Source organism: Manacus candei, unplaced genomic scaffold, assembly GCF_025592945.1.
Source record: "Manacus candei isolate 608988 ecotype Guabito, Panama unplaced genomic scaffold, ASM2559294v1 h1tg000049l, whole genome shotgun sequence".
Classification (NCBI taxonomy): domain Eukaryota; kingdom Metazoa; phylum Chordata; class Aves; order Passeriformes; family Pipridae; genus Manacus; species Manacus candei.
In genome coordinates this window covers 5,248,711-5,275,891 of record NW_026138097.1, presented here as the reverse complement: position 1 = coordinate 5,275,891, position 27,181 = coordinate 5,248,711, and the positions used below count along the sequence as shown (strand labels likewise).

General features: G+C 37.7%; 1 protein-coding gene across 1 annotated transcript in view; it reads left to right on the top strand.

Moving 5' to 3' along the window:
• Nucleotides 1–27,181, top strand: part of ADCY1 (adenylate cyclase 1) — a 664,242-nt gene that overhangs the window by 226,947 nt on the left and 410,114 nt on the right. The window lies entirely within an intron of this gene.

Below are 27,181 nucleotides of genomic sequence, written 5' to 3'. Positions count from 1 at the left end.
GGTGTAAGAGTAGACACTTTTCCTCGGGAATTAAAGAAGAGAGATCAGCCTTGCTTAATGCCCCGATGGGCGCCTCTACGAGGGTTTTTAAGTCTTCTTTTGTCCTCGTGCTCGTTTTATTAATTGACCAAAAGAGGTCGCAGGTTGTCCAGGGTTGAGTTACAGACTCACTATCTTGGGAGCCGATCTACAAAGGGAGAATTGATCAAGCACAATACTGCATCTTTGGTTTCAGGTAGGGGATTTTGTTCATTTTTGTTGGGGTTTTGTTTTGGGTTGGTGTTGTTTTGGTTTCCCCAGACTACTGCTGGCAAGTTTGCTGTTACCTTTTTATTTTACTTTGGTTTTAAAAACTGTTTCTAGGTAATGAAGTCCAAATCTTTGGGATTGTCTGGCAGCATGTATCAGGAGAACTGAGGTTAGGTCTAGCAGAAAGAAAAGGCCTTCTTCCTTTCACACTGTATACATAGAGGTATCTTTTCAGTTGGGTGAGCTTTTATAGCATGATGCTTTCAAAACTGAAACAAAATTGCATGGGAAATACTGAGAGAAGGTTAGTAAAATAGGGCAAAGGGAATTAGGGGATGGAAGGAATGAAAGAGAACATCCTTTTCCTTCACCACAGTTGTACACCTCTCACACACTAATACCAGCATAACTTATATTTCAGACTGTGGCATGAACATTTTTATCAAGCTGAATTTTGATTCTTACCATCAGAAAAACATTTTTTTTCTTTCTTTTCTTTCTTTTATAACATTCCACAAGTTGTGGCACACCATTTTGAAGTCCCGTTAATAGAAGGAGATATTTGCAATGCAGGAATTTTTTTTTTAAATACACAATTGGTGAATTTAGTATATATTTTTAAAAAGCATTAAACGAGGTTAATGCAGCATCAGGGTACTTTGAACAAAAAGCACTGCAAATGAAAAATTAACACTGAAAAAGATGTAGCTGAATCACCTTTGCAAGTAGAAAGCCAGTGATGTGTCAAAGATCAAGTCAGTCTGACAGATTTTGCTAAACAATTAGCTGTCTCCACTGTCTTAACCAAAGGGTACTGCATTAAAATACAGTTAAATGAATGACAATATTTGTCAAAGCTATACTTGGCAATCAGAGGATGAATACCAATGTATCTGGAAAGCCAGATTAGAAATTTATAAAGAAAAAAAATACCCTGAAAACCCCAACACACACCTATGGCTAACAGCTGAATTACAGCTGAATTACACTTAAAGCCCAAACTTTAGTAAAATCAATGGAATGGTTCTGTATGGACAAGACCAAGGGCTAAATATGCAAAGTAGCGATGTTTATAAAGCTATACCAGATCTGAACTTCCACATTTACATTTACTGTTTATTCTAGAGGCTTTACAATTATTTTCCTGTTTATTCACTGTTACTGGGAGGAGAGAGAGAGACAAAAGTCATATAGGGTTATACTGAACCTCTATAGTCAGTTCTAAACAATGGAAACTTGAAGAGAACCAGCTGAGGAGCACTGAGCATCAGAGAATCCCATGTCCTCCTCCCATCGCTCTAGAGAGTGAAAGTGTCATTTATGGAAGCACAAAAAGAATGTATTTTTTTTCCCCTTCAACTTCATCCTCCCACTTACTTAATATTCAGCTCTCTTCTCTGGTGCCTTAGCTGAACTCATACCTTTTGATACTTTTTCATGGAGGCTGTGTTGCTACAGGGACAAGACACAGAAGCAGAGTTGTGGTTGAAGTAGCTCTACTTTCAGCTGCATGGTCACTTCATGGAGCAATCCTGACTTTTTAGTGTAATACCCTTGTAATGCATATGGTTATACTCCCCAAAATTTAACTGTCAAGAATGTGAGCTTCCCTTATAATGCCATTTTAAAACTTGTGTTATTTTGCAAATCTTTTCCCTTTTCAGACAAAAAAAACCCCAAACCCAAAAACCAAAAAACCTTCGCAGAAATTCAGAAATACATAGCTCTTCTTGGGTTGAGGGCTAAATCCACATTTGTAAAGCATCCCTTAATTTGTGAATCTCTGCTCTTCTTTTTGCAAACCTTGAAGTTTTATGTACAACAAACTTCTGAAGTCAAGAAAAAGTAGGATTTCCTCAATATGTTCTTGCTTTCAGAGGAACAATGCTCAGATTTATAAAGCAGTCAGTTGATATAATACTTAATTTAAAAGATAGTTTCTAGATCACTGGTTTTGCCAAAGCAGGGATTAAGATCTCAGCATTATTGTCAACTGTTTGTAAGAACATAATTTAATGAAAATTTCCTGCAGACCTTCTCCTGCTTTGGGGCTAGACGTGAACATCTCAGGTGTTTTCTGGCTCTTAAGACTCTACCAAGCATGGAGGCTTACCAAGTACAAAATTCTGCTGCACTTCTCACAAATGCCACCCTGTGCTGCTTGTCTGAAGATGGCAATCTGAATTCAGTGTGATGGAACAAACTGAATTTGGAAGCAGATAAAATTAGGAAACCAAAGGAGAAATAACAAATGCTTTGTTGGGAAATCAGCTGAATTGAGACATTTCTTTGCTATCAGAGGCATACATAATGAAAGGACATGTATTGATGGTATTACAGAAACAGTTACCAAACAATTCCCTTCACTAATGGAGATGTCTTGTTAACCCTAAGAGAGGAAGAGCTGATAGGTTTCCTTTTACAAAGCTTTTATCCAGAGCTGTGTTCATCTCTTTTATATACTAGTTAGACATTATATAGTGTGTCTGGCAATAAAAGTCTTACCAAATTTAAAGAGAACAGAGGGATTAGATGGAAGAGGAAATGAAGGAAAAAGTCTAGCTCACAGGACTTCTTCATAAGAAGAGAAGCTATTGCTGCTGGACCAGACGTTCTCCACACCTACACTACAACCTGGGTATTGTGCAAATTCCAAATTGCATGTCATAAGAGATAAAAGGAGATATGCTGCTACTTCAAAGTGTACAGTCTGCTGGAGCTGGATTTACTGACACACTTGAACTTCTGTCTGCAAGTTAAAGAAAAACAAAACAAAAAACCAACTTAATAAAAAAATCATATCCTACCTTAAAACCTCAGCGAGGTGTTGAAGTGGAAAGATTATGGATTACTGGAAGCAGGCTACAGCTAAGAAGAGAGTGCATGGAGAACCGACCTTCTTTACGTGTATTTGATTTTGAATTAATACATTATGTTTTAGGTCATTCTATAAATTAGAAGGTCATGAACATACCTAATGTTAAGGGGGACTTGCATACAATTAGGGTCAGAACACAAAAAGTATAAGCAAATATGTGAGAAATTAATTTTGCACAAACTGATTCTTTTCCCTATTCACCAATCTCACAGCTTCATGATACTATTTTTCAGTACAACAATATCTCACTATATATTATCTATATTACAAATGTTACAGAAAAAAAGGCAGTAATTTTAATGCCTGCAAATCTATGTGTTTTGTTACCATGTGGCCTTCAGACAGAAAACACTCTTAAAAACTGGGAAGGATATAAATTGAGCACGAAAAATACCAAGTTGTAAAATCGTCTGTCACAGACTGGTGTTAGAGTTAAAAGCATATGCTGTGAGTTCCATTGAGAAGTTTCCCCCTAGCTAAAACACGACGTTTTCTGGGGCAATCTGTGAAGGAGCAAGATTCAGGATGAGAACAGTTCCAGGCATGGAGGAAGATATACAGCAATTGACAGGACTTTATTATACAGACTTTACAATTATTATGTATTTACACATTGTATGTTTCCCCAGGATTTGTATCTCCCGGGCATGCTCAGGCTTGCCCACTTCCCTGCTTCCCTGTTGATTGGCCGGAGAAGCTGCAGAGAGCAGACAGCCACCATTCGCCCTTTACTTCCCCGGCTCCTCCCACGTTCCTCCCCCTTTTGCCTGTGTCCCTATCCCGATTTGTTTCCCCGTTTGTCTGTCTCATGCTCCACCCCATGTTCTGGCCCTTTCCCCACCTGAACTGATAAAAAAATCTCGTGCACGCCTCAATCGAGGATTCCATCTGCACCCCTACCTTGTCTCCGGACCCATCCGTGCTGTGTCACGGCCCCATCCCCCTCGGACTGTGGCAGCAATCTGTGTGTAAAAGAAGATAGATAGTTTTAAAGTCAATTTTTTTAATTACACAATTTAAAATCACAGATCTCAACCATTTCCATCTGAGAATGGCGTCTCTTAACACTCCATATATATTGCCCTATTAACTGAGCTACTGATCTCAAATTGGCAATATTTGTCATACCTCCTCTCTTTGCAACTCTACTTTTTTTTGTTTTATCTTGGATATCAGACAATGCATCTTAGTCCGACATTGGACAACATGGGACACCCAAAGCCTTTTCGGTCTCACAGGACTTAAGATCCTTTCTTCTGTCGATCACACTGGGCACATCTCAGGTCTACATGAATGCCTGTTGATATGTATCTTAACCTTCTGGCTGCTAATGCCTAAGAAAGTTATAGGTTATGATTAAATAACCAATTAATATACATATAATTTTTACAAGTAACTCAGATATACAAATAATACCAGGAAATCCACTTGTATTATTTATCATCAGTTCCCACTTTGCTTCAATTTACTCACCTACTGCATTTCTTCATCTAGGATTTTAGTCTTGTGGAAGACAGCATACTTTCCCTTTTATAAGCCATTCATAATTTTGAGTAACTCATCTAGTTAATTAAATAATTTTGATGTCTACCATGGGAATGCTGACAGAGACCAAGTAATACATAATTTCTGATTAGCAACCCCCTTTTAAAATATCTCAAATATCAATTCTAAATGAACAGTCTTTCTTTTTTTTTTTTTGTTCCCCTCACAGTGTAGGCCCATTATTTTAAGACTTCAGAAATAATATTGTTCTCTTGAACATGCAGGGTATAGGGTATATTTCCAACAAAATATGCCAGTTTACATGTTTTGGAGCTTTAAGCACTTCATACTATGTATTGCACAGTATATGCCTAAACAGCCTGTTAGGTTTTCAGTCTGCAATCTTGTTTTCTTTACAACAAGATTAGTGTGGGACCATGCAGAGAACTGTAGCAGAGCAAAATCAGAGTACAAAAACTGTAGCTTCCTATGGGAAAATTAAGTTTCCTATACTTATTAAGATTAGTGTAGACTCTTTAAAATGTAAGAGAAAATCTTGTGGATAAGAGGTGTCTAATTGCTTGTTTCACAAGCAAGTATTTTTGATAGATGTTCTGTTGATTGCAAATATGTCTTCAGTGAACATTTCTGCCTTTTCCTGAAGCAGAACAGGAATAAAAAATCAAAGCATGACTGAGTCAATACTTGCTGGAAAATTCAAATGGTTCCACAAGGATGAGATATCTCTTGATGACAGAAGACTGGCACAGTCCAGTAGTACCACTATGGTACAATCTAATCCTAAATCCATCAAATGTAGTGAGAATCTCTGTCCTTTTAGGAGCCATTAGTTAGGGTCTTTAACTGGAGCATAGCTTCATGCATGAATTTGGCCCCTGGATGTGGAAACAGCAGAGAAGGATCCTCAGATCTGCTATAGACTGAAAAGAAGAATTTCACAGTAAAACAACCAAAAAACCACTTTTTTCAATGAGCCATGCATAGAAAGAGAACGGAAATACATATGATGTATTTGATGACACATGCTCAGTGTCACGTGCTGTCTGATGCTTCATGTTGTTGTTCTGTTTTTCAAAATTCCATCTCCCTGTGGGTTAGTCAGAAAGTTATTGTGATTTTTTAAAAAAGTTGTAAATAGGCTGTTACAAAGTTCAGCACAGTTATAATTGCACAAAGCCTATCTCTGCAATTCACAAGAGTGTTGTAGATCTTGGTTTTGGCTTTGAGCCACAAACTCTGTCAGTTCTTAGGAGAATCTGGAAAGTTAAATCACAGCATATAAACAAACATTCTGCTTCTTCTCTGTACAGTAGTTTCTCAGAAGGATAAATGTCACAAATGATGGCAGAAAGATATGTACATCTCCTTGCTATATATATTGTCATGGAATATTCTGAGTTGTAAGGGACTCACAATATGGGCATGACCAGAAAAAAGGGGACTAAATCAAATCCCGCTCTTGCTGCTGAAGATCGGCAATATTCCCAATGACATGGAAACATTTAGATCTGAACTAAAAAGTGGACCTTTGATCCATGAGCATAAAGAGACATTAGGTCTAGTAGACTAGCCCAAAATACAGGTTTGAAGTGCATTCTGTACTCACTACTTCAACTAACTGATCTGATAGCACTACAACAAACTACTCAATCATCTAGATTTTTATAGGCACCTGGAGTTGCAGCACAGTCCCTTGGAAATTTTCTGTTGTTTACTAGAGGAAAAGGACTGTGGTCTATTTATTATTGAACATTACATTTAATTTGAAAATTTAGGCATTTGAGGCTCACCTGCTAAAATTAAAGATGAGAGGACAAGGCCACAAGATGTGCCAGGGGAGATTTAAACTGGATATTAGGAAAAATTTCTTCACCAAATTGATTCTCAAACACTGAAATAGGCTACCCAGGGAAGTGGTTAAATGACCGTGGAGGTATTTAAAAAACATGTAGATGTTAGGGACATGGTTTGGTCGTGGACTTAGCAGTATTAGGTTAATGGTTGGACTCAGTGATCTTGAGGGACTTTTCCAACCTAAATGATTATACGATTCTGTGATATCTGAACAGAAGTCACTGAATGAAACACTACTAGCTGTCACTTAAACAAAATAATCTCTCATGAGGAGTTAGTTTTAGGAAGCTACACTATGACAGTCATATAATTTGTGGAGTCCATTTCACCTTGTACTCCCATTGGTTTGACTGTCCTTTTATAACATTAGTAAAAATTCGTGGAGCTAGAATGTTGAAAAGTTGGCAGGAGGGGAAAGAGAATGAAACCCTACATATCAGACCTCACTTGGCAGTAAATTTTGGGAACATAACACTTCACTAGTAGATTAAGAGAATGAATGCATCTTTCACCTCATTAGCTAGAAAATGTAAAGGACATTAGGCTACTGTTGTTTATTGGTATACAAAATACAACCTGTTCAAGAACTTGTTATGTATGGGATGTTGGTTTTGAATCCAGAATTCAACTCTGAAGGAAGAATTCTGAAGTCTGCCTTAGAAAAGTACTAAATTATGGATGAAAACTGACTGAATCTGATGCAATTTCTTGCATTGCCCAGCAGTTCCTCCCCCCAAAAACAAGAAAAAATTTCCCAGGCTTGCAGAAAGATCAGTCTACCCCTGTTCTTATTGACTTTTATATCTTAGTCACTCCTTTAGACTATTTCTGCACTAAAAATCTTTGTTGAGTTCAGCCAGATGGTTAAAAGTATGATGATGGCAGTTTTTACTGAGATATATATACATTTAAATACTTACTTACAGTTTTAATATCACAGAAGGACATGAAAAGTGTTGTACCAACAAAGATAATAGTCCTATTTCTGCAGCTGTGTCCCTCCTATGTGCATTTTGTACAATTTACAACTGTTTCAGCCTACTAGAAAAGTGATTTCGAACAGATGATTCCTGAGCTTTTTGGCCTCATCTACAATCAAATTTCCTAGCAATAGTTCTTATTTTTCCATATAAGAGCCAAAGATAGAGACTGTCTCTTTTCATGTTGTCGTTTAAAACTTTACTCTTCATTTTAACCAACCTAATTAATTTCCTTAAACTGTTTCTAGTTCATAAATGCCTCTCTAAGGAAAATACAGTATGACAATTATAGTCACCGTCTTCCATGAACCACATATACAATTGCATATTTTATCCCTATTTATTTGAATAAAAAACAGATACCCAATATGATTTTGAAAGGAACAAGCCATAGCAGCATTTTACAATTAATACAAAGATAATGGGTCTACTGACCCCAAAATATGAGAACAATAAGCTCAAGAAAAAGCCTGTTGCAATCGTGCTGTTGATAATACATACCAACATAGCTTAGGACTTTCACTAATACTATCAACTTTATTCAGTATATACTTTCCTGTAAATCTTCATTGCTCCTCCATGTTCCTAGCACTGCAAACAATCAGCTCATCTGAGTGCAGTGTATGACTTTAGTCTACTTTTTTTCTTAATAATTGAAGTTTTTGTTATTTAGAATTTTAAGTCAAATCCACTTATGGACTGAATTGCCTTATAACTGTCTACACTGAGAATTTGCTCAGATGAGAGGTTAATTTGAATTCACTTTAGAGAGAGATTAGATCAAGTTTTCTAAGCTAGGTTACCTCTCTATAAATCTAAAGACTTGACCCCCAAGTCAAGTCATTATTATGGGAATTGCATACTGTTATATATGACACAATAATAATACATAATAAAAATATCTATATGGATGAATGTATGCAAATAGAGACACATATAACTATAATAAACTTCCTATCAGAAAATGTGGATCACACGGTCAGCCCCACATCTATATGTGTGACCAAAAGAAGGAACTCAATGGAATGCTATTAAAACCTAATTTTTTAATTATTCTTAATTAGATGTAAGCAAAAAGTGAAAATATGCCTCAACAAAATGGAGCAGTTTTGCTTTAATAATCTAACCAGAGGTCCAAAACCACTTTTGACTGAAAAAGATGAATAATAGCCATCAGATTTTTTTCCAGACAACTGAACAGACTAGCAGCTCAAAAATCTGGAAATTATTAAACATATAAATACCACCCCACTCCCCCTTTGGGATGTTAAAAATATTAGAAACAATAGAGAATCATTTGAACTAAGTCATCTGATGTCTTATGTTGTGGAATCTACAAAATGTGGCAATAACAGACAATACAAAAACATAAAGTTCTTAGAAGAAATCTACATTTGGAAATAATTTGTTAAACTGTGAATTTTGCACTTTCAAAAGCAACAGCATCGTGATTTTTAACCACGCATTAAAAATATGCTAGTAGTAGTAGTAAGATGAAGGCAATATTTTATCTCTTCTGGAGACATTATTATTTCCATATGGTGCAATACCTTTCACTCAATTATGATAAACTATAATACTGATTGCTACGGTAACTGTGCCTTTAATTTATTCTATTACAGACCCCTAAATAATATACAACTTTAAATAGCAAAGATCAGATACGTAAGTACTGTTCATACACTGCCGTAGTTCAGTACAGAATAGAGAGGCTTATAGTACTCCAAGCAAATGGGAGCTGGATTAAACTTTGAGCATTATTTAATTCTGTAGTTATAAAAGACCAACAACGAGCTGAAGCATTAAAAAATCAAATAATCCTTGCATTACATGCAATGGAAAATAGTGTTAACACGGAATTAAATGTAGCTGAAGCTGCTGAGTGCAGCAGTTACCCTCCATCAAGGTACACACCAGGAGTAGTTAAATTTCTTATTCAACGAAACTGTTGGAGCAATAAGGAGCCACCGCCCAAAACACAGGCCACATGCATGGCTGGTCAGATGCTTAGCTGTGTGGGTGGAGGGATTTCTCTGGGAGCTTAACACAAACACAGTGGTTGGGCATTGCTGAAGTAGCGTTATGCATGTACTCAGAAGAGAAACAAGCAGCCTAAACACCACAGAAACAACAGCAGTGTACCTAGAGACAGCTAGAGGAAACACTAAGTATAGTGAATAAAGGCCACTGAGGTCAGTGGAAGGACAGACTCTTTCAAAAATGTATTTTTTGCTTCTTTTCAGAAGTGAATGTAAAAATCCAAAAGAATAAAAGACTTAGTTCCATGGGCCTCAGAAGTGAGAATTATCAGCCAGCCAAAAAATCCCTAGTCCACAAATCCTTCTACCAAATAATCAGCTACTCAAGAGTGACTAATATTCATGTCTTAAAGACAGCAAGCTTTTTTGTCTAGAGACCATTAATCATCTTTTATGAAGCCAGTCCCCCCAGCGCATCAGTACTTAAACATTTATTTGATGGGGGATCAGACTTCACTAGGTTAAAGCTGTGCCTTTCCCTTTTCTCTTAGCCAATGAAAGTGGATAGTTTTGAGCCCATGGCTGCACAGCAATGTTTCTAAATACAGAATGATATTTAGAAAAGATTTTAGATCAAATCTACACAGGTTTCAAATTCATGCAAGTTAGTGGGTTTAGACTAGGTATCAATAGAAGAATATGGGGAAAGTTGAGGTGAGTGGACAATTTTATGGTCAAGTTACATAAGGGTCTTTCACTTGAGTTGGCCAAGTAAGATCCAGTTTTAAACAATCTCTCTGCTGCCTAAACAGCTGACAAAATACTGAATTCTTCAGAAATTCTTAAATGTTAATACCACTTGTTTCATACATTTTGGATTTGGTGAAGGCAGTTAGACTCTAGATATGACTGGAAGAGGCATTTCTCGAGAGTATAAAAGTATTTTGTTAAGAAAAAAACTACACAAACTTCTAACTGTACGTATAGATAAAATTGTCTAGTAACCTTCATTACTTGCATTATGTTTGAAACTATGACCCCACAAATGAAAATCGGTGAAAAGACAGCATATACATTTTAGACCAGATTATTTGTGATCAATGTAGTACAGATGAAACTGTCACGGTTTCATTGTCCATGGACTCTTTGCAATAGGATAAGTAAAATGGCATTTGCAAAACTCTCTCTTTGTGCTTTATCATTGCTGCTACCATGAGCTCCAGATTTTCTGCCCACAAACATCATTAGAAAAAGACAATTAACTCCATGAGCAGAGTTTATGCACCACTTTTTTTTCATATTTGTACCAAAATTTGGACCATCACATCTTTTATTTGCAAATTGCATAATCTTATACATAGGATTATTTTCACAAGAGTCTGTCATGACTTCCATGTTAACAAGAGAGAGATTTAAAAGGAGTGCATTTTGCTCAACCTAATCTTACCATACTAGTTACACGATATTATAATAGTGCGAGTTACACAATATTATAATAGTGCTATCATTATTATTTTCATAACAATAACAGTACATTCTGAACTAGAACCAGGCAGCCTGGTTGTGTGGGTGCATGTATAAACGTAAGAAAAGAGACAGTCATTGCCTTAGGCTTCCTAGAAATAGCAGACGGAAGAGAAATTAAAGAGGTTGTCTGTGGTACACTGTATTTTTAGAGTCCTCCAAATTCTAAATCAGAGAGTAAATTTTGTGTACAGTTGTTCAACAGTTGTTCTTTGTTGAGCTGTTCTTTCTTATGCAAAATATTCACTTATTCTCTAGCAATGTATTGTTTCTATGCCTACAGAACAGTTTGTCAGTGTCCTAGTTAGAGCAGCCAGGACCAGTTCATCATTGTGTGGATGTAACCCAAACTGTGTATTCTACACCCTCTATGTCATTTCCCAGGAACTGTTAACAATAAACCATTTGCAGCAGCTGCCCAGAACACACCTGACCCCTCAGCCTATAAGCTGGCTGTTAAGAAGCCTGTGAGATAGGAGGATGTTCTTATCCTCACACCAATAACTCAGGTGTGATGACTCCCCTCCGGGGAGTCATTAGTACCTCCACACCCAGCCTGAGGGGTCATGTCTGCTAATGGGCCACCAAGGATTCAAAAAAATATCTCAGGGCTCACAATCACCCATTGTGGAACTGTCCGTCCTGGGAGAGGTACTGGACATTCCCACTCGAACCTGAGTGTATGTAATCTTGGGGTCTTGGGACTTCTGGGCCCACTTGTCGGATCCAGAGGAGGACCAGAACCTTGGCCGGACTGTAGCCACCACTCTCGACTGGACTGCGACCACCACCCTTGACCAGACTGCAATCAACACTCTCACCAACAGGTTTTCCTTTCCTCTTACTTTGGACTCAGGGGGACCATGTGGGGCTCAGCACGGGGGCCAATGAACATCATTCTGTTCGTGCCCCAGGGTGCTGGGTTATACATCTGGGTTTTGAGGGTTAAAACCAATTATTTGTCCATATAATTGTATTTATTGTATTATTTTTATTAAATTGTAACTCTGATTTATAATCTCTCTTGAGTTGGGTTCATTTCTCCTGCCGATTTACCTTTAAACCAGCACAGTCAGCTGGTCAGAAGCACAGATGTAGCTGTTTGTTCATAATACAAAATGGATGAGTGAAATGATCTTGCTCAATTAATCTGGGGGCATTAGATTGTCTAGGCACTCAACTTCAGGCAAAGCAGCTATCCTGTTTAAATGGCGGGCTGCCATTGCTTCCAACAGCACAGCTGTGAGGAGAAGCAAACTGTGGTGAGGGTGCTGGGGTAGGAACTTCATAAAAGAGGCTTTGCTGTCAGAGGAGCTGCAATGTTAAACTGCACCTTCAGTTTATATATATATGAAATCTATATACATATATATAGATAGGTAGGTGTATATATGTATTTTTTAAAAAGCCTCAGCACAGAACAGGATTTTTCTCTCTCAAAGACTTAACTTGAATTGACAAAAGCTGCCTTCTTTCAGCATGGCTGTGACCAGACCAGGGGTTCTCTTTGACAAAACTGTGTCATCCACAATGTGTGAAATTTTTCTATTAAACAAAAGTACTGTCTTCTTACACTAGCACAGTTTCATAGGCTGGCTTCTGTTTGCAGTCTTGCATTGACAGGCATAAAGCTATACTATTTGATGACAGTATGGAGCCATATGGGGAATGAGTTGCTGGTCAACAAGGTTCAGATTTTAGTTAAGAAACATCTATGTAGCAAAAAACTGACTGGCATCTTTGTTGGCACATCATAACACTGTACAAACACTGCATGCATACAGTGAGGGTTTTTCTCATTCTTGATGTGATCTCATGTTAAAGACAAGGCTGTTTAGTAGAGCGGAGCTGCTGCCATATGTTGTACTTGCCCTGTGCCACAAGAATCCCAATTTCCTACAGAATTCCTACAGAATCCTTCCTATACCATCCGGACACAAATGCTGTGGTAATCCCTTTCTTTTGTAAAGACAAGAGGCTCCACCAACAGGCTCAATCACTTCAAGGTATGAAGTAGGCCTATGTATTTTATTAACATAAGTTAACAAAACAACAACAAAAAAAGCCAGCAGGAAAACCAAGTGATTAGTTCTCGAACACTGCTATTTGGGGAACCACACAGAGGAATGCAACAGTAAAGTTAAGAGGTTTGGGAGCTGAGATACTTAACATTATTGCAAGACGAAAAGAAGGAAAACCAACAGGGCTGAGCAGGATACCCCCTCCTTGTACTACAGCCAGTGACAATCTTGCTTCAGTACTTAATAGGAAGGGCTTGTTACTGCGATTAAGAAACTATTCTTATTTACATTAAAGAATCAAGGGAACTGGTCTCTGGAATGTAGTGAAAACTTCTAGGATGCTTTAGTACATGTGTTCTTTCAAAACTAAATATCCTGTTCCTGGCTCTGGAGAAATAGAATTTCCAAGTACCCTTGGCACAAAAGATTATGTCAGTCTCTTAGCTATACAAGTGCTAGTAGATAAAACAGACCAGGAACCATTTTCTGGCCATGAGACTAACTAGTATGACAAGACTTGCATCTGCAGTGCTAAGCTTTCCTATTCACTCAAACACAGTAGCCGCATCCAGACAGCCAAATACATCTCCTTCAGGTCACCACACAACCACAGAGTGTTACTGAGATTAAAGTTTCAGGAATGGTCCCAGGGGACAATTGCCTTACTGCTCCAGATTGGAGGGAGACAAGTGAGAGTTCTGTGTGCTGATGCTTCATACTGCCCAGACTTTGTTTGGGCACAGTGAAGATCAGCTTGTGCCACGGTCCTTACTAACAATTTGACAGCGTCAAGCACCACAGGACAAGGCTTGTGCTTGTGAACTGGCTCTGTTTAGTTTAATAGTATAAACACAGACTTAGAGTCTTTTGCATGCAAAAGGATTACATGGGTTCAAGGGCAGATCGGACAAGTACTTGGAAGATAGGTCCAAGATAGGTTTGGCTAAAAAGCCAAACCACATGAGCTACAGAAAATCCCCTGAGCTAAAAACAGCCAGAGATTAAAATAAGAGTCATATGTGTCATATATGGTTGTCCTGTTCTTACTCTTTCCTGGGAATCAACTCAATGGCTAGTCTTAGAAACTGGATAGAGACGGGCTGTTGGTCCACACCAATAAAGATATTCTCACACTCTCAGGAGTCACAGAAGCCATATGTGCAGCACTGAGCTTAGCTGCTTGAGACTTTATCTTTACACATATGTGTAGACACGCACACGCATGCATTTGCTCTCTTTTCCCTTTTTTTTTTTTCCAAGACCTCCTCTACCACCCCAATGATACCATGAAATGTTGGGAGAGCTGTGCTGTCACTGCAGCCCCAGCAAAGGAAGTTGACCAGAGCAGAGATTTTGTACCCAGCTGCAGACAGGTGTCCCAGATTTGAGCCTGAGTTTCCTACTCATTATTCAGGTAGGGAGTACATCAGGGTGTTTCACTTGTTTGCTTTAGTTTGCAAGGTGCCTCATAAAATAACTTTAAATTAAGATAGGGAATTAAATGCTTTAGTTACACTGAGAAACATTATATGAAAGTGAAGACAGTGGAATAATGAGGATCCATTTGAAAAAAATCATGTTTTAGAAGTTTTATTTAATTTTCTCAATGTCATAATGCTATTCTTCCATTCATTTCCAAAAGGAAAAACCCCATAACTGACTACCTGATAACACAGGATTCATTCACCTTTCCCACTTTAGTACCACATAGGAGTTTCTAGAGATCCTTTCTCCCTGAAGAGGGGAAATTACTCCCAGGGAAAATAACATTGGTACTGCCAGGCACCTGGTGCTTTCTCTCCCTGCATTGACAGTGCGAGGCAGAGAGCCTTTGGGGAGGCCACAGCAGCACTGCAGATGAGCGAAGAGGCACCACGGGAGGAAAGGGTGCATGTCCGGACCTGTCATCCTGAGCTGTCAGTGTCCAGTCACCGTCAGGCCCAGGCAGAGGGTGCAAAGGGCAGCGGAGCCTGGGGCACTCCATCAGCCTGTGGCCACCACCCAACATGCTCGCTGGTGTCCCCTTGTGGTCCAGCCCTGCCCATTCCTACAGTTCCCATTTGCCCATAAACCTGAAGTCCCCACCACCGAGGGGATCAATGATTAAGTGGACCTAGTGGAGAGCAGCCAGCGCCTGGCTTGCCACATGCACAACTCTTGTTGTTCCGCTTTGCAGTTCTGATACAGAAGGGGCAGCTTTCTTCACGAAACTGTTGCTACATCTTGCCAAATTTTAAGCTGTGGTGCAGCCTTCGTGCCAAGCCATATTAATATTGAGGATGTGTTTTTTAGACTGAAAAATCCTGGTTAATCTTCCTTTTGCACCACTGGAAGCCTTTTGCTCTAAATAAGCTACTTTGATCTACTACCCACCCTTGGATGGAGGGGAGCAAGGCCACATGCTGCCTTTCTGCACACAATGCTGTGGCCATTGTGCTGTGCAGCTGAGGCATGAATTCATGTGCAGGCTGGACAAAACGTGCTTTTTATTTCTCTATGGCCACTAAACAATGTGCACCTTTTATTTCTCTAACAATGGTCACTACAGTATAAACGAACAGTGATTAAAAAAGAAAAATCTGTGTTTTGTGTGCAGGCTTGAAGACAGCTTTGTTCTTTGGGGCACTGCTACGCAATAAGTAAACTGGCAATCCTTGAAGTATCAATACCTGTCATTTTTGTTAGTACTTACCTGGACACAGAATGAAGTGAATGGTGGTCACGTGCAGCTGACTGACCAAAACAAGCTGAAGGTGCGAGTCCATCACACGGCCTGGAACATTTGCATTCAGAGAGTCAGTGTATTTCTAGCCTGAAATGTATACCCCAAAGCCAGTCCTTTTTTGGGGATAGGAGTAATAAAGCTAATAACGAAGTCCTTGTAAGAGATCAGTTATGCTGTGTACAGTGGGTTTTGGAAACTGTTAATTAAGTGTCACTAATTGTTAATCAGGTTTTGGAGAATGATATTAATGCAACACCTGGAAAAATGGTGGTACAGTGTCATTATTTAATTTCTGCCTTTGAAAAAAAGCTCTGAAGGTAAGGACTAGAAATTTCTTAATGATACCAAGGCTTAATATAATGGCATTAGCACACATGGGTGAGGAATGTCTCACAGAGCCCTATTTAGCATTAGCTAGGAAAGTATTGTGTGCAAGGAAATATTATTTCAGTGGAATAGTTACATCAACTAGAAAGTGAAACTAGAGCTCCACAAGTGCATCTGAGATACTGAGATGGAGCCTGACCTGCTTTGTATAGATGGGCAGCACACTTTCTTTGTTCTTTGATTAGCAAAATGCCCCTAACCATATATAATTTTTTCTGCTGCTGCCTTCCTGAGCTACACTTCTCACTGGCAAGGCACAATGCAGGTGACTTTCATCTTCCCAAACTGTTTTCATGTTGCTTCTGCTGACAACAAGGTAGCAACAATAAAATAATAATTGTAGACACAGAAGTGTGCTGCTGTATGGAGAAAAAAATTGAAAAAGATCAAAAAAATAACAATTAACTTTTACAAGAGTATTATGTTAATAAACAAGACCAAAACACATTAAGGACTAGCAACACACAAAAATAATAAAATTTATCATCAGAAGTTAGACCTATTGTTGTTTTATTTTAATAGACTGTGATTTACAAAGGTTTGCATTCTATCTCATATTTTAACATGGAAATACGTGGACTTGTTTAAGAAACAGCAGTATTTGCAGAAATTGTTTTATTTGAAGTCCATATACATCCCTTTCACATGAACAACATTATTACTCTTCAGTGAAAGAACAATTCCAAAGCTACACAGAGCTGCCCAGTAGCCAGCTCTCAGGCTGACCTAGTAAGGAGGGTTTTAAGCTAGCAGTGATGGGGAGAGAGAAAGTTACCAGCAGCCCTGTGAAGAAGTGATGAATAGTGATAAGTCTGACAAGCAGAGGACCTGGAGTGATGTTACAGACAGAGATCACAAAATTAAGAAAAAAATCTGAAGGAGGTCCACCTCTAGAGCTTTCACAGAAGCAAGGAAGTGTCTACAAGGCATCATTATGGGGAAGTTCCCAAAACCTTTTCTGGGAACTCAACATGCTGAAGTGTGTCTCCAAAGCACATGTACACTCATGCACATTGCATGAGTAATAAACAAAATGAATTATAAATCTGTGTGCAGCTGCAGGACTGTAATTTTTTTGGGATCATGGAGGTGTGGTGTGATGGCTGCCATGACTGGAGTGTTGCAATGGTGGGATACAAGCTTCCTGGAGGACAGGAAGATGAGGAAGAAGAAATTTCCTTTAATGTGAAGGCATTGAAATTGAATTGAATTTAATTGAGATTTGAGTTGAATTTAAATTTATTGGAAAAGAAGGAATATTTTCATCTCTTTGAGAGTGTAACAGGGTGAGACAGGAATATCCAATTTTTATCCAGTCCGTAGCTGACAGAAGAATGTAGACTTATTGATTACAATCAAAACAGAAGAAAAGTATGATTCTCTTCACTCACCTACATTACTGACATTTCCAGTCCAACTGATAGATAATACTAAGGCACTTGCTGTAAGCAATTTATTTTTTAAATAAGTTGTTAGCTTTTGGTTGTCTAATAGGTCTTTAAGCATTAGCTGAAACATTCCTATAGTTATAAGAGGGTTTATATTAGCAATGTTCCAATATTGCACCATTTTTATATGACAATAGCTCCACTGATTCAACTGCCATATTTAGAGAGCGTAGATACATAGCTGTATTTCTTGGAGAAAAAAAGGTATACTAAATAAAATCCCAAATTCCATCAGATCTATTTAATTTATAACTGTAAATGTGGTGCACATTTGCCTTTTTCTCTCTAATAAACTAATGGCATTTTTGACACTTTGGCTTTCTGGACATAGGTCCTTCCTGCAGTAGTTACCTGTTACTGAAAACATGAACTCTTACGTCTGGTAGGGGAACTGCATTTGCTAGGAGCAATTCACCTTGGTTAACATGAGCAAGAGCAAAGTTATATAACATACTGGTTATTTAAGCTAACTGGGCTCATTTTAACACAAGTGGATTAAGGAACACTTATGTGTTCCTCTTCCAAGGGTTGGGGAATCAGTGAACAACTTGAAAACAACACTTAAAAGCAGATGGAGAGAAATTATTGGAAGTAATCTCATCTGCCAATACCATCGTAGCATCCTGTGCAGCTGCCCACGGCCTTAAGTGAGACTTTTCAAAGAAGTGTAAGTGAGCTGGCCATCTGCTGCCCCACACAGTCCCTTGACTCTTCTGCAGCAATCACTGCTCACGATGCTCAACTTCACAGTGGAGGTGACAAATCATTCTACTAAAAGCCAACATGAGTGACACCTCTCCATGAAATTTCACTGATAAAGGGAGAACACAAATTGAAATATTTAGGAACTGGCATGATCTAAAGATATTTTAATTATACCAATAAAACTGAGGTATGACATTAACACTTACTCTATTACTGTAATCTCTTTTCATTTTTATTGTGTTGTACTTTTAGTACTCCGTTCAGTGTGCCATGCTTATTCAAAGCAGAAAAAATATTTGTATAATTATCACAAACTTTGTCCAGACAAGCCAGTAAGGCAACTTTTACATAATATGACACTGCACAATAACTACACCCTAAACAAAAGCATACTCCCTGATAAACATGTGTGAATATGTGTGCATGTCTACAAATCAGACTGCAATATTTGCAAACTTGGATACTTAAGTTTAAGCTCCTGAGAAAGAAGCCACATTTTTAAAAGTGCCTACCTCCTATTCCTTGACAAATATGAAAGCCAGGCTTTTGAATAATGTGGGTAACTCAATTTGATGTTCAGATTCAGAATTTTTAACATATTCAGGTGGTTAAAGGTACAAGTTTTGAATTTTTCTTCTAGACTGTCCAAATCTAAAGGTAAAAACCTCTAATTCTGGGTTATAATCACATTCCAGACATGCAATTAAGTCCTGCACTTAATAAATGAACAGAGCAAGTTTCCTCTGGAGCAAGATGATCCTACATCCCAGGTGGATTACAAAATCCAGAATACCAGTGTAGCAACTTGCATTCTTATGAAGTGCAGGATCACTCCAGATCTGAGCTATGGGGTTTCCTGTTCCCTTTCCAAACTACAGCTATCTGATCTTATGTGTGCCATATCATACAACCCAATGAAGGGGCATGTTGCCATTGCTCCTTCAAAAAAGAGAAAGACAGAAAATACACATGCTCACTCCTTTTGAAGACTTTCTATGATCAATTCAGAGTCTAAGTTGAGAGCTACAAAGATCTAGCTAATGGGAAAAACTGGTAACAGGGACTTTAATGGAATTTGAATAAGTTAATATGTTTGTCTTTAGGTTTATACACTTTCCCTGGACACCTAACCTTAATCTACACAAGTTAGAACATTTTAGTCAAATTGTATTTTCAATTGGCAAGTATTTGCTTGTTTTAGATACAGGTCTACCAGTGAGATAATTTCAAAATAAAGCAAATACCATGTTGTAATACATTTTACAAATGATCATAAACCACACATAAACACAAGTAGGATTTTTGAAAATATGTTCCTTGGATGTGAACTTAGGGACATTTAGAGTCAAACTGGGGAGATGAACAAGAATTTTTTTTGTCTTCTCCAAATGTTTATTATATTGAAAATGGACAGTAGAACATATAAGCCTCTTTAGTGGGTAAAGCATCAAAAGAGAATGTGTAGCTGTCTCTAGCTGATTTTTATCTCTGATCTCTTTCAGACATCCCATGCTTTCTTAGGTAATCTTCTGCACACCTGAACGTGGACCTTCCACCTTTGTTTCCTAGTTTCCCATGTGCTGGTGAGAATCCAGTGAATACCTATCCATGCAATGCTAAAGCTGTCAATCGGTGGTTGGTAACAGTTGCTCTTTCGCTATCCAGGGACATTGGATGGCTAGCATTAAATCTCTCCCATCTTAATCTGTGAAGCAGTAGATTATACAGTCTATTTTCTGTTCTTACAAATCCCCAAAATATTTGCAATTCAACAGCCAAAGCCTTAGAAATGTATGTAAATGAAACTTATTAGTCATAGGTGCTTACAACATTATCTTTGTTTTCCCAGGGAAAGAAAACAGCTTACTAGATACTTAGCATAAATTAACATTATAACTTTGTGAAATTTTGTTTTGAAATTCCTAATAATTTATTTGCTGAAATTACCCAAAGGCAGTCTACATTTCTGAAACTTGATAATACTTTTGCCTCCACACATTTCAGTTTTGGCATCATAAATTTCTTTTCATTAACCCTTGCTCCTAATTCGGAAAAATTAACCATTAAAATCTGAGAATGACACTGAGACAAGGATGGATACCTAAAAAGTGTGAAACTGTGTTTCTGTACCTTTGCTGGATAAAACTGAAGTGGATGTAAGTTCAAACGGTTAACTGAATCCAATATAAAGGTAACTCAGCTATATAGTTAAAAATATATTAGTAATCTAACAAAGATCAATTGTACAGCTCTTCTGGTTCTCAAGATAACTGAAACCAGTTGAATAATACGATCAAGGACAATCTTTCACAGAGAGATTTTGGGATAAGATTTAGACCACTTGTAGTAGCAAAACTGAAGACCTGGTGATAGGATACTCAATACTCAGTGACAATGTATACAAAATAGAATTGGGATGACAGAGTTGTGTGAGCAAAGATCATTCATTCATGTTAATATAGTTTTGTATTAATTTGTTGTTGGCACATTTTATATATCTTCTCCAAACAAATTCAGTAGGCAATATAAATATTTGAATGTAAAATATAAATGTTTTAACAGAAGAAAGGTAACTTCATATTTTTAACTCCATATTCAGTCAATACCAGACTGCTCACTTTGCATCAGTTTAATTTTTCATGAACAAATGGAATACCCAGTTTATTGATTTACAGTTTTAAAAGAAAAACTGCTTCAGTTCTCTGTGGAAAGATAACAAGTGATGGCAAATGTCAAGAATTTTAGAGACTTGATTTGGATGATGTTACATTTGTCTGATGAGAAACCTCCTTCAGAGAGTGGGGTAAAAGCTGATGTGAGACAAGTCTCATTTGTGCTGTAATAATATTGTCAATATACTTATAGCACCATAAATACTTTGAAACAGGGATGAATTTCCATTAGCAAAAACAAATAAAAATCTTTGCCTACACAGAGGAGGATAAATGTCAATATCCTCTCTTTACCTGGTCTTTACAAGAGATTGCCATTAAAGAGAAATGCGTACAACTTGTACATATCAATGCCAACCCACAGAAGCAGTGGTTGAATTCACAGATGAGGAGAACTTTACGGTATGCAAGCTTAAAAGGGGGCTCTCCCTGCCCCCTACTCCCCTTGTGTAGCCTGCAGTGGGCTGCCAAGGTAGGAGGAAAAGGGCATGGAGGTGGCTTTGCTCTGCTTTCCTGGAGCCTACCATCTTAGGCAAGCTGCATTTACTCTTTCACCTGTTACCCTGTAGAGGCACAAGTATGACTGAGCTGCTTCTGCTTTCTGCCTTTGCTCTTCAGTCTGAAAATGTCAGAATAATTAAATTAGCAGCACCAGCTTTTGCAGTTTGATCTGGAAATATCACAGTACTAATGGGGGATTTGAAATCGTCTACACCTCTAGACTAGTGATTAAACAAGACTCTCTTTTATTAAAAAGAGGAGAAAGATGGAAATAGAGCTACAACTTTTGTGTCTTGGTATTGTGTCCTGAAGGAATTTCAGAGGCTCTGAAACTAAAAGCAAACTCCAAGCTCTTCTTTTGCTTTTTCAGCTTGCCTTAATCCCAATATATGTTTGAAGAACTTGACTCACAAGTTTTAGACATTTAAAATAAGCAATTTGGATAAGCATTTGCACTGAACATGGAGAAGGGAGAGCAAAAAGATGACCAAAAGACAGTCAAGTTGTGGTACTTAGCCAGAGACTGTGATGAAAAGGTCTTCAGTGACTTTTCACTACATCAGCCACAGAAGGACTCCCTGCAACGTGTATCAAACTCAAAGGTAGGATGAAGAATATGATAAAACAGACCTATTTCTCCTTCCACTGAAAGATGGAGCTGAGGGAGATCTAATATATCTTACACTGTCTGGTCAAAAAGTAGGCAGACAGAACACAGCTGATAAATAGTAGAAAGAAATCTGCACAACTTTCAGATGTTCACAGAAATGTTCCTGGAGGTCCAAGGAAGGATTGTTATGACCTGGATGCAAAGATGCTTAGGAAAACAAGGTTCAATAGAAAAGGATATGAAATTGATATTCTTCTATTGTTTTCAAATCTAGTGGTAAATTAAAATACCTTAGATTAAGTAATTTTCATTCTGTGGTATATAGTGGTTGAACACAAATTCAGTTATGTGCATTGACATTGCAGCTCAAGTTGATCGCTTTCATATTTCCTGCATGTCCCAAAGATGGTGTATCCCTCTCAAGAGTGATATGGATACACCTAAGATCTCTCTGCCTGTCCTAGTCACAGTTATAGAAGTGGGAAAGTATGATGGACAAGGACACTGACTGAATGTAAGCCAGCGTGAGTCTAGATGTAGTTTAACTTTTATCTTGGCGTGGTGTCCATGCCATCTATAGCACAAGAGCTTTTAATAGTTTAATGGTACCATTGTGTCAAGAACTTTCTAGGAAGATACTAACTTGATTGACCCAATTTTTATGTCTAAATTCACCCTTTACTACCACACAGAGCCCTTCAATTTTCCATAGTCTGTCCTCAATCAAGTACAGTTCTTTTCTCATCCTTGTTGTTTGAAAAACAACTTCACAGCACTTATGATTTGAAACTTATATAAGTATTTTAGCTTTTACTCTCATTTATATGCATTTATTTATTTATTTTAAATAACCCTTTGCCAGGTTTCCATTCTTGCCATAGAATGGATTCTTCTTTATCCATGTAATTCAAATAGCCCTTGTTATTTCCATTCTAGCTTAAGATAATTTCTGTGAATACAAATTACTAGAACTATATTATACACTAGCTTATACTGATGCCTTGTATAATGTAGGAGGCAGAAACATTTCCTTGTATTCAGTGAAAATGATAAGAGACTGGACTTCTTTTTGCCTCTTTCTGCTGCCAAGTCACACTGGCAAGCTCTCTGTCATCCTTTGGTTGGTTATTTTATCCTGTTTCATATTGTTTCTCTTTTGCCTCTAGCTGACAAACATCCACTTTTTAGAAAATGCTTTTGTCAGCAGTTGCTTGTGTGCTTCGTACTATGCAAATCCATTGCTGCTACTCTATCTTAGAGGTGTTAGAGGTCATGCTTTCTGTATAGATAATCATCAGTATCTTCATTTGACAGTCAGCTAGAATCTCAGACACCTTGTTCTCTCACTAATGACAACACTGTGCAGGATCAGTCCCTAAGACTGATAGGTAAGCAATGTCACTGATGAAATTGTCATCTTGGGGACTTCCTTTTCAATGTATGCACACTTTAGCCTTCTGCTTAGTTTTTGCCTTGTCTATCTTCATGTTCATATATTAACAGCCTTCCTGTGCTCCTTAAACAGTAATTTCCTGTGTGGTAAAGTACTAAGTGATTTGCCATAATCTATACTCTTAGAAACATGACATTTACTCTTATCTTACAAGAAAGTTATCTTGTTGAATGGAAATTGTGCCAGACTGATCTAATATGCACCTCTGATAAAGAAAACTGCATTACAATTTTGCTCTCTTTCCATTGTCCTCCATAGCTTGTTGTTCTTGACTTTGAAAATCTGTGCCAAGGGCTCCTGTAGGAGTGACCAAACTGATGGGAATGCAGCCACCTAGATCACTTCATCAATTCTTTCCCAAAAAACTTTCTGTAATTAGATATACTATCTCCAATAAGAGGCCAGGGTCTCTCATCTTCACTCCACACATTCCCAAACTGATAAAGTAATTAAAAATGTCTGCTACTAAACTTACATTTTCAGGTGTAATTATTTTAGTGTTTTAGTTGGTCCCTTTTTCCCTCCCTCTCCTTCTTCCTTTCTTTCACCACAGTCCACAGCTTGAACTCTGCTGTTACTTTGAATATGGTAATGGAATTACCATTCCTACTTTTATTCCTGATTAAGTACCCTGTTATTACCCTCATAATCTTCATTTCTACTGAGAACTAAAGTATTAATTTAGTATATAAGACATCTCCTTATTCACTGTTAATCATTCTTCTCTTCTAAGTCTGTCTTTTTTAACTTGTTCCTCTCTTTTGTAGCTGATGAATATATCATAATCATTTGTTTTTATTTTCCTTCTAAAGTAAAGCTTGGTTAGACTAACTAAATTTTTTTCTTTTTTTCTAACCTACCAAACAGAGCCCTCTTAGCTTATTGCACTCTCTTTGTGCTCCAACTCTGTTTGTCCTTTTAACATCCTGTCTGATGCTTTTATTCATTCTAGTAGATATGAAGCCCATTCCTAGAAATCTTTTTCTCCTTGCTTGTACATCTATCTCTAGGTAGCAATGACACTCGTAATTCTGATTTTACTCAAACCCATAAGCTGCTCTTCCTAGTAAATCTCACCACTTTGTACCCAGTTTCTCAACATTTCTTCCTTTAAACTGTAAATCTGGTTTTGTATGTCATCTATAACCCAAAGTGATTTGATTCAGTCACTTCAGTCCAGTGTTATCTTCTACAAACAGGTCTTTTATAAGGTACTCGTTGCTTTCCAAAATAAAGTTCAGTATGAAATCCTGTTAGCTCATTGTGGTGGGTTGACTCCAGCCAGCAGCTAAGTATCCACCCACTCACCGTTATATACTATCAAATATCCCTTTGGCCATTTTGTGTCAGCTGTACTGATGGTGTCCCCTCCCAGCCTCTTGCCCATCTCTTGCCCTACTCACGGGTGCAGAGCAAGAAAAACAAAACCTTGATGCTGTGCAAGCCCTGCTTGTCAATAGGCAAAACATTAGTGTGTTACCAACATTGGTTTGGACACAAAGCCAAAACAAAACCATATGACTGTTATGAAAAAAATCAAGTCTATACCAGTGAGAACCATTATATTCATTAACAGAGAAATCAATCAGCTGTCACATTCAAAATTTGTGATCATAGTATGTTCATGGGTTTTTTTAGAATTTCCAGTAAACTAGATCTGTCTGTTATGTGATACTCTTGACCTCTGGTTTTGTAAGTTACATGTTCTGTATGGATAATGAAGAAGAAAACAAATGATTAAAACCCTAAATGCCCCAAATCCCAAGGCAGATGTTAAAAATTAATGTCTAGAGAGTTTTTAATAAGTCAGTTTTCAAACTCATCTCATGTTGTAGGCCCTTGAATTTTAGACATATGACATCGCACAGGTGTTAATTTAACTCTCTGTCATTGCATGTTTTATTTTTTTTAAGGAAATGTCATGGAGCAATCTGTACAAGACTTGGACAGCAGCTCCTCCTTTTGATTCTTCAACTATAGCAGGTACTGTAGGGTTGGACATAACTATAATCAAGGTGACTGCTGCTCTTCCCCTGTCACATGCCATGAAGAATGTGCTTTGCAACATTATGCTAAGAGTAAAAAGGATCTTTACCATCTTCCATTCCCTCGGATGAATATTTAAGTATTAGACCAACAAGTTGCCAGTATTACTTTGGTAGTAAAAAGAATAAGAAGGATACTTATGTGTAATGACAAACTTGGCAGTTAAAAAATGTAACTCTTCACAACTAAGAAGGACAGAGCAAGTCACTCATTTTGCATCATAATTTAAAATTCATTTGTTCTTTTGCTTTATATTGTAACTTTCATAAAAGTTTCCTCTGTGTTAGAAGTTTTTATCTTGTTTCCCTTTGTGATATATTTTGTTGTCCTTCTTTTCAAAGAAATTACACATATCTTGAAGGCCAGGTTATCTGTGTCATCTGGATGATCAGAATTATCAGTAAATTTCTGTGTTTCCCTGCTGTTCAGGGCCCTGCACATGCTCCTGAATTGTGTGGGATGAAGAAAATTTACTATAGCTTTTCAGACTGATCCATTACTGTAATAGTTAAAGAGATACCTTTGTAATACCAATATTAATGAATCCTAGAATCATTAGGGTTGGAAAAGATCTCCAAGATCATCAAGTCCAACACTTGACTGAACACTACATATCTCTAAGTGCCATGTCCAGTTGTTTCTTGAACACTTCCAGGGATGGTGACTGAACCACCTCCCTGGGCAGCCTGTTCCAGTGCTTGACAACCCTTTTCACTTAAGAAATTCTTTGCAATGTCTAACCTGAACCTCCCCTGGCACAGCTTGAGGGCTTTTCCTCTTGTCCTGTCTCTGGTTCCTTGGGAGAAGAGGCCAACCCCCAGCTGGGGGCCTTTGTGTATATAATCATTAAATTCTGTCATTATTTGTAAAGTTGAAATTCTTAGGCATTTTTTGAGATCTCACTGAAAATAATGTGGAAATTTTCCAATTCTTTATGGCATCCTTCTTTCTCCATCACAAGCACTCACACATGCACGCAGTCTTACTTATGTTTCAAATATCCTCAGCAGCACTAAACGCAAGTTGCAGTGATGCATATACTGTTTTGTTTAACTGTTCCTGTAGAAGAAATAATGCTGAAGAACAGACATGGAGTTCAAAACAAAAAAATGCAGATGGTGCACAAGCAGAGTGCAATGCTGTCATAATGCTTGTGAGAAACAAGAAAATATCAATCTTAAGACATCTGATAGTGGGAGATCTGTGTTCTGTTGTCCTGAATTGCACAGGATCTTAATGGCATTTGTGTCCTTAATCACATTTCTCTTACTCCGACTAACTCCACTCATTTCAATAAGACAAGACTGCTTTGGGATTCATTGCTGTCCGGTATAAGGAGTATTACAATTTTGCCCTCACTCAATAACCATTTAGGTACAAGCATGTAGTATGAATGGTAGCTATGGATCTCCTTTTCTAAACACGCAACAAGGATATTTAATTTCACAGTGATAATATGAATTTCATTTCAGTTATAATATTAATTTTGGCCATATTAATTTGATAACATCCACTAGCAAAGCCATTCATGGTGTGGAAGTAGAGGAAAAATAAAGACCATGTGATTCAATGAGCTATACATTCTTAATATGTAGCACTGCTTATTTGAATTAGTATTTCATTTACTTGCTTTGGCAACATCA